We start from the raw sequence: 6,354 nt of genomic DNA, 5'->3' as shown, positions 1-6,354 counted from the left end.
GTCCACTGACAACCCATGATGAAGAGGAACCAGGAGGTAGCGGGTATGTGAGAGTAAAATATCTCTCTAAATTCTAATTTCTGATATATAGTAGGAACAGGTTTTTCTAAGCTTCTGGGTTCTGCTGAAGTCGGTGCAGAAACTTCAGACCTGCAATATAGTGGCCTGTCTGGCAGAGAAGTAAGCAAAAGAATCCAAAAAAATCACATAGCAAGATCCATCTGAAACCTTTCTTTTCTTTTCATAATGTCGTGGTTGAATATTTGTTACAGTGTGGCTTGATATATGCTGAAATACTTGCAGTACATAGCAGCTCGGGGAACAGTTGTGGTGCTGGGCTGGGATTTTGCTTAATCAGAATAGGTATATACATGTTGGTAACTCTCTGTCTGCAGTGAGATTATAGGCTCCATGTTCAAATGGCTGCATGTTCTTTCTGGTTCCCTCTAGTGCATGGCCAGCAGGTCCTGCTGGTCCTCCAATGAGGGAGGGTGACAACTCACAGGTGCAGGACAAGGAGCAGAGCCAGCAGCACCCACCTGGCTCCAGCAACACAGAGAATTCAGCTGAGCTATGGGCAAGTAACCATGAAGAGGAACCAAGAGATAACGATGAGTATGTGACTGATGAAGTGTCTCTCCAAAGTGTATTTTCTGATATTCAGTAGACACAGGTCTTTTTGCCAAACTGCTTGATTCTGTGTGATGGAATCTGATTTGAACATAAGTGGCCTGTCTGGCAGGGAACTAATGGAAAAAAAAAAACCCAACAACAAAGCAAAATCGCAGAGAAACCTTTCTTCTCCATTCAGGAAGTCATTATTGAATGTTTCTTAAATGATGGATTGCAATACACTGTAATGCTTGCCGTACATAAAAGCTCGTGCACTGGTGTGTTTCTGGGCTGGGATGTTGCTAAATCAGAATGAGGGGTTATTTCTGTTTTTGCAATTTGATGTCTTGGTAGATCTCTTTGCACTGTGAAATTGACAGCTGTATATTCTTCTAGTTCTCTTAACTCTGATGAATGGCCAGATCGTTTTGAGAGTCCTCCGACATGGCGGGATGACATTACAGATGTAAGCATGTTGTTCTTATCACATGTTCTTGTCCTTTCTGCTTTGTGGGAGGGGAGGAGACAGAGTGGGAGCTCTGTCTCTGTCTCAGCTGCCACTCTGTGTCCTCAGTTGTCCTAGATGGGAATGCCACATGCAGCTGGCTGGAAGCACAGCCCTTGTTGGGAAGCTCCAACTTGCCCATCCCTCCAAGTCCTTTCTTGGTGCTGTCCATAGAGGGAGAAGCCCTTGCCAGGATGGCACTGGCAGATCTGTGTGTTCCTTATAGTTCTAGCATTGACTGACAGAGTGCAGATACCCGAAGTCCAGTTTGCCTGGTGCCAATAGAGCAGCAAACTTTTTTGCCCCTAATTCCTGTGGTTGTAGTTTCCATTTCTCAGCAGCTGTTCATCTAGCATGAATTGTATAGGGCTAACAAGGGAAAGAAAAGGTTCTAGCCCAAATCCAGTCAGGGAACTGAAACAGGGAGGCAGGACGGAGTGGCTTCAAACAGTTCCTACTCTGTCTCCATTTTTACCCCTCTGCAGGACTGGGAAGAGAGCCAGCCAATTTATTCCTGGTCAGAAGAGAATTTGTTCGAAATACTGTCAAGCAACCTTCAACAGGAACCAAGAGATATTGAATTGTACGTGACAGATAAAGTGTCTCTCCAAAGTGTAATTTCTGATGTATGGTAGACAGAGGTTTTTGCCAAACCTTTGGATTCTACTTAATTCTGTTTGGAGAATTTTGACTTGAAACACATAGGCCTGTCTAGATAAGAAGTATCCAAAAAAAAAAAAAACACCAAACCCCAAAAACAAAACAAAACAAACCCAAAAACAGCCCCAAACTAAAACCAAGTAAAATCCAGGAGAAATATTTCCTCTCTGTCAGGATGACATTATTCAATGTTTCTTACATTATGGATTGCGATATACTGACATGCTTGAAGTACATAAAAGCTCTTGCACTTGATTGTGTTACTGGGCTGGGATGTTACTAAATCAGAACAAGGGGTTATTTTAAATTTCTTCAATTATATGTTTTGTTGGCAAACCTCTGTGCTCTGTGAAATTGACAGCTACATGTTCTTCTGGTTCTGTTCCCTCTAGTGAACCACCAAGTGGTATTACTAGTCCTCCAAACAGGGAGAATGATAATGCAGAGGTAAGGATCTAAATGTTGTTGTAATTTCTGATTTGTGGAAGGGAAAGCAGCAAGAAGGGAGCTGCACAACTCAGTTGTTTTAGGTGGGATGCCACATGCAGCTGGCTGGAAGCACAGCCCTTGTTGGGAAGCTCCAACTTGCCCATAGGTCCAAGTCCTTCCTTGGTGGTGTCCATAGAGGGAGAAGCCCTTGCCGGGATGGCACTGGCAGCTCTGTGTGTTCCTTATAGTTTTATATAGCATTGAGTGACAGACTGCACTTAGTCCAAGTCCAGTTTATCTGGTGCCAATAGAACAGAAAAATGGAATTCTTTACTCTTCAGTAGTTGTTAATCTAACGGGGAATGTTAAGGTTATCATAGCAGAACTTGCCAGTTTTGGGAGAATGAGGGAAATAAACAGTGCCAGGTCAAATCCAAATAGGGAACAGGAACAGGGGAGGAGGGTGTTCAGGGGGTTCCTCAGCTGCCCCTGTTTGTCCCCTGTTGCAGCAATGAGAGCAGAATCAGCAGCACCCACTTCTTTGCTTTTCGGGGCAGCGGCTCTTTGTGCTACTGCTTTGATGCTCTTAGGCAAACTTAGAGGGTGACAGCCTAGCCTTGCTCCCCTCCTCTGCTGTAACTGCTTTCTGAGCTGGGGTTTGTGTGCAGCACCAGGGGGGCTCACCAAATCTAATTGTATCTTCTTTTCTCTCCCTTCCCATGTGCATCGATGGAAGCTTCTTGAAGGTGAGATGATGTTTTACGGTTGGTAATGGACTTTTATCTAAAATGTGATAGTTAGTTTTGTTGTACTTTCCCAAGAAAGTCGAGCAGCAGGGATTGAAACTGCTTTTAGCAAAAGACAAGGGACAGGGCTAAAGCCTCTGGCCAGTGTCTTAGAGAACGGATGCAATGTGTGTGTGGTGGCCTCTGTCAGTCACAGTGGGAAATCCCTGCAATAAAAGTTGTAGCTGAGTACTTATGCAGAAGGAACTTTAATTTGGTAACACTTTCTGCAGTTTTGATTGATTGGTGATTGATTAGTGTTACATGGGCACTGGAGTTGCAGAGGTCCTTGCTGCCTGCGGTTTCTGAGAGTTAAAAAGCATTTCTTGACCCTTCTGCTGCTACAGAGCAGGCCATTAAGAATGGTTCTCCCTGTGATTTGGTCAATATGTTGTCCACAAAAATTGGATTTGTTACTGGGGTGTGACAGGTAAATAATCATACACTTGAGAGAGACATTGGTTGTTTATTTCAGTGTTTCACCAGTCTGGGTGCTCAGTGGTATTTCACAAATCAGACACACCCACTATCAAAAGAACTTCTATTATTTATAGATTTTAACAAAGAAAGAAATTAGCATTACAAGTGACATGGTTGTCTCCTTAGGTCGTGTTCTGTCTTCTTTTGGTTAAGGATTGTCTTACTTCTCACTTTAATTAGTCCACTCAGTCTCCTTCTTCTTTTGGGCTGGGGAGTTTCTTGAGTCATTGCTCCATGAGTTGGGGGCTGCAATCTCCCCCTGCAGGAATTATTTTCTACCAGTCAGAGCTGCTTTCAGGAGAGTTGGGTTTCTTAGTTTCTTCCTTATCTTGGGAGTTGTGCCAGATGTCCTTTTGGCCCCTCAATTCTGCATTTTTTGTGTCCAATCTCAGTGGGCATCCTTCTCCTCAAGCTTTGTTGACCCTTCCCCAAATCTGAGCTCCTTCAAGCATTTCAAGCCTTGAACCTTTACAAGCCAATTCTACCAAGAAGGAAGTTGTTTTTCTTCCCCAGTTAGAGCTAGTTTGTTAGTTGCTGTCTATTTAATGGAATAAATCTCCCTTCCAGGCGACTTGGCTTGAAAGTATAGAATGCTCAAATATAGCAATACAAAGAGCATACTTCCTTAAGAATTCTTTCACATAGTCTACATTTTGCATAATATATAACTCCATTTTCAAATTGTCTTAATACAGGAGGATGATGATGGCAATTTCTAAGGGGATAGTGCTCCGAGTAATTTTATAGTTTCCAGGGACTTTCCTTGAGAATCTCTTAGGTCACCTTTTTTAGCTGTGTGTAGGCTGAACAGAGCAAATATTTTATGTTGTTTTGTAGCAGAGTAGTCACAATGTCTGGAAGGGTCCAGTCTTAGTATTTGGGAAAGTAGTTTGTTTGAGATTGTTTTAAACCCAGCTGAATAGTGTCCATTTAAAATAGGAACCATTGCTGACTATTTCTATAACTTGTTTCAAAGGTAGCTCCGGGGAGAGAGAGAATAATAGATCTAACTTCTGAAAATTAAATTACAGTGCATGGACAGGAAAGGAGAAATGTTACATCAAACAGCCAGGAACAGGTGGATGGCTCTGGTAATGGAACAGGAGCTAATGATGCCCCTGTGGCTGACTCAGCCCCTGAAGAACAGGGAGCAGAGGAGGAGGACACTCAAAATCCAGAGTATGTATGCCTCATGCCCCACCACACACAGAATTCTGTGCCTTTCTTTCTTTTCTGTGCAGGACTTAATAATAGTGCTATGCCTGATTTCTCTTTGACGCCTTCCCTACTCTACTCATTTCCCTCCTTCTCCCATGTTGCAGGATGATCACATGATACCATTTGAATTTTGGGAGAAAAAAGCAGCCCAAAGCAGATGTGCATCTTTGCACAGAGCCTTAGAGATGAGTGTGGGAGTATGGCAAGGAATGGGGATTGGTCACAGGCCATAGCGCAGTATTGCATTTGCTTTTTCTGACAAGCTGTAGTCGTGATGTTAGATATGGAAATGCTTCCATTGTAATTACTGGGGCTTGGCATCACGGGGCCAGCAGGCAGCAGCTGGGCAAATTCCAACAAAAATTCCCTGCTGGAATGGTGCCAGCTGGTTGCCTTTCTCCTGGAGCTGGAGCCCTTCTTCCCAAGGTAGACTTGCACACAGGCAGTTGTGGAGGTCATGCTTTTATGGCCAGTGCTGGATGTCACAGGCCCTGATTTGCTTGCTTCTGTGATGGAAATCTTGCCGTTCAAGTTGGGTGCCTGCACAGTAAAATTCCCATTCTGCAGAGGAACAGGAAAGTCCTGCTGTAGGGGCACTCCATCAGGATAAGAAAGATACAGTTCATTAGACTGATTCAATTTAACCAAGTGTCCTTGTCACTAGGGAAGACAAAGAACATTGGAATTATGGTATAAGGTTTTCGAAGTGGTGTTTTTGGGGTTGGGGGAAAGACACAGGTTTTAATAAAGCTGGTGTGCTTTGAGCCTTTTGGAAAGGCAATGTAGGAGACAACTTGAGTGTGAAACTTTTAGGTGTCAGGTCTTAAATATGCCACCTAAAGGGCTTCTACGATTCTAAACCTTAATTGGGCATTTTGCCAATGAATTTGTAGATGCTTAAGTTTTGGTTGTTAAGTCTGTAGGTGAACAAATCCCAGCCCCTGGGTAATATAAAACAGGAATACTTTGTTCCTCCAGTCTCAAGCTTTTCGGTTACTGAATGTAACTGCTCTGTTTAGTTAAGGCTGAAATAGCTAAGTGCTGCAGCATTTAAAATTGACCAAAGCCTCCTTCCCAGGGAGGGCTGGATCTTGCCAGAGCTGTATTATTCTATAGTTTAAAACTGGGTCCTGGAATGAATATTGTGGGGTGAATAATTCCCAGAGGACAGCTGATGCTGTAGTTACAAAGCTCTTACTGATGACCTGCTGGAAGTCAAGGTTGCCATACACAAACTGGCCAGTGCTAGAGGCTGCTGCTACTTCAAAGCCCAGAGCAGGGTGACTGACTGCACCTTTCTCCTAGTGAAAACCAGGACACCCTTTCCCTCAGGGCAGGGAGACCCCAAATCCTCACTAAGTGCAGCAAACAGAGACTTAAAGACAGCAGGGTTCTTCAAAGGAAATGTGTCATGGCTAGTCAGTGCAGTTGTATGAATATGTGAGATTTTATGTATCAATAGCCACCGAAGTGTGGTTATACTAACAGCTGCATGTTCTTTCTAGTTCTCTTTCCTCCAGTGCACAGCAAGGAGTTGTTATTAGGTGTCCAATTTGCATGGAGTCTTACTCAGAGGTAAGGATCCACCCGTTGTTGTCCTGTCTGCTTTGTGGGAGGAGAAAGCCAGAAGGGGGGAGCTGCACAAGTCAGTTGGATGATGTGGGA

General features: G+C 43.7%; 1 long non-coding RNA gene across 1 annotated transcript; it reads left to right on the top strand.

The window, feature by feature from the left end:
• The first annotated feature begins 856 nt into the window (after positions 1-856).
• On the top strand, positions 857-2,224 carry LOC115495026 (uncharacterized). Its single transcript, XR_012055454.1, has 3 exons — positions 857-1,078; positions 1,603-1,700; positions 2,170-2,224. It is a non-coding gene; the product is annotated as an uncharacterized lncRNA (long non-coding RNA).
• Positions 2,225-6,354: the final 4,130 nt, after the last annotated feature.

Source organism: Taeniopygia guttata, chromosome 4 (assembly GCF_048771995.1).
Source record: "Taeniopygia guttata chromosome 4, bTaeGut7.mat, whole genome shotgun sequence".
Lineage (NCBI taxonomy): Eukaryota > Metazoa > Chordata > Aves > Passeriformes > Estrildidae > Taeniopygia > Taeniopygia guttata.
This window is presented reverse-complemented; position numbering and strand designations above follow the sequence as displayed.